This window comes from Nematolebias whitei, chromosome 8 (assembly GCF_014905685.2).
Source record: "Nematolebias whitei isolate Nwh7 chromosome 8, NemWhi1, whole genome shotgun sequence".
Lineage (NCBI taxonomy): Eukaryota > Metazoa > Chordata > Actinopteri > Cyprinodontiformes > Rivulidae > Nematolebias > Nematolebias whitei.
In genome coordinates this window covers 26595716-26597240 of record NC_056505.1, presented here as the reverse complement: position 1 = coordinate 26597240, position 1525 = coordinate 26595716, and the positions used below count along the sequence as shown (strand labels likewise).

Here is a 1525-nt window from a genome sequence, read left to right as displayed (position 1 = left end):
TTCAAAAACACAAAGTTTGTTTTCTCAGTCATCCAGGTATATAACAATTTGTTATATACCTGGATGACTGAGAAAACAAACTTTGTGTTTTTGAAACCATTAGTGAAAAGGCCAGACTTCAGGGGTATCTGAGGCAGGCTTGAAACACAAGAGTCAGGGTGGCTTCTGGGTAATACCAGATGGCTAGGCCTCAGACTGACGAAGCCTCTTGGACGAGGGGCGAAACGTTTCTTTTTTAACAAAAAAACGAAGTCCAGATGACATGATTCAACCTTTTTTGTTGTTATATACCTGGATGACTGAGAAAACAAACTTAGTGTGAATGGTTGTTTGTCTCGTTTGTCTCCATGTGTTGCTGTGATGGACTTGCAACTTGTCCAGGGTGTCCCTCGCCTCTCACACAGTGACCCGAGTGGGTGAGTGGGTGGAAAGGTGGATGGATGGATTGTGTTTTGGTTATGGATCTGAGTTTAGCTTCAGCACTTTGATGAGTTCTAGTTAAAACAGTCAACTGATTAAGTATTTTTTAATAATCACCAGAAACCATCACTCTCATCCTTGGGTGTTTTAAAGCCTCTCTGAAGAGACCTTTTGTTTATTAATTGACTACTTAAATGTATGTTTTGTAATGTTTTATTATAAATTTTAAAATTGTGTATGCATAACTAAGTTGTTTATTTAAAGTCCTTCTGTTTTAAGACTAACTTTAGATCAGAAAAGATGTTGCTTACAGCAGTACGAATGCTAATTTGATGATCTGCCAGTTGCATGATCTGCTGAGAGGAAAAAGTTTAATATGCACTGCTCAGATGCTCTAGACCTATTTTTAAGTATTAACCCAACAACAACAACAAACCGGATTTGTCAGATTTATATACAAAAATATACATACACTCAAAGTAAAAAATAATTTCTATTGTCACATAAAAAATTCCTTTTTTCTTTGTGACAGTCATGGTTGCTGTTTGGAGATTGCGTTCAGTGTTTTACTTTGGAATGATTTTGTTAATTTTTACAGGCTTTCATTGTTTATTATTTGTCTGTACATTTATTACATCCAATAGAGTTCAAGACAAAAATGTATACATTTTATATTTACGGTATACATTTATTACATTTACATTTGAAGCAATGCACCTTAACATTTTACATTTTGGCAGGTAAAAGTGCTTTTGAGGACAGATTGTATTAGCTGATTTTAATGCAACCATGGACAGTGAATGTCAGTCATCATATGTCTACTTCACTTATTCTACAACAGTTTGTGTAACCGTTGCCACCAAGGGGTACAGTTCTTGTAACTTGGTGCACAAATAATTTTCTAGAAGATCAACAGTCTTAGTCTTTAAATTTTAACACCTCTACTACATAATAAAGTATAGAAAGTAAATGACTCAAGCATAAGTCACTGATTGATAAGCAGTAATAATCTAAAAAAGTTAAATCTGGTCCTCTGGACATTCAAAAAAACAAAACAAAGCAAATCAATAAAAAAATGTAGAAACGTTTCATCTCTCATCCGAGA

At 34.5% G+C, this 1525-nt stretch overlaps 1 protein-coding gene across 1 annotated transcript in view; it reads left to right on the top strand.

Moving 5' to 3' along the window:
- The window catches only part of nfu1 (NFU1 iron-sulfur cluster scaffold homolog (S. cerevisiae)), a 5595-nt gene that overhangs the window by 1074 nt on the left and 2996 nt on the right, over positions 1–1525 (top strand). The gene's annotated exons all lie outside the window — the stretch shown is intronic.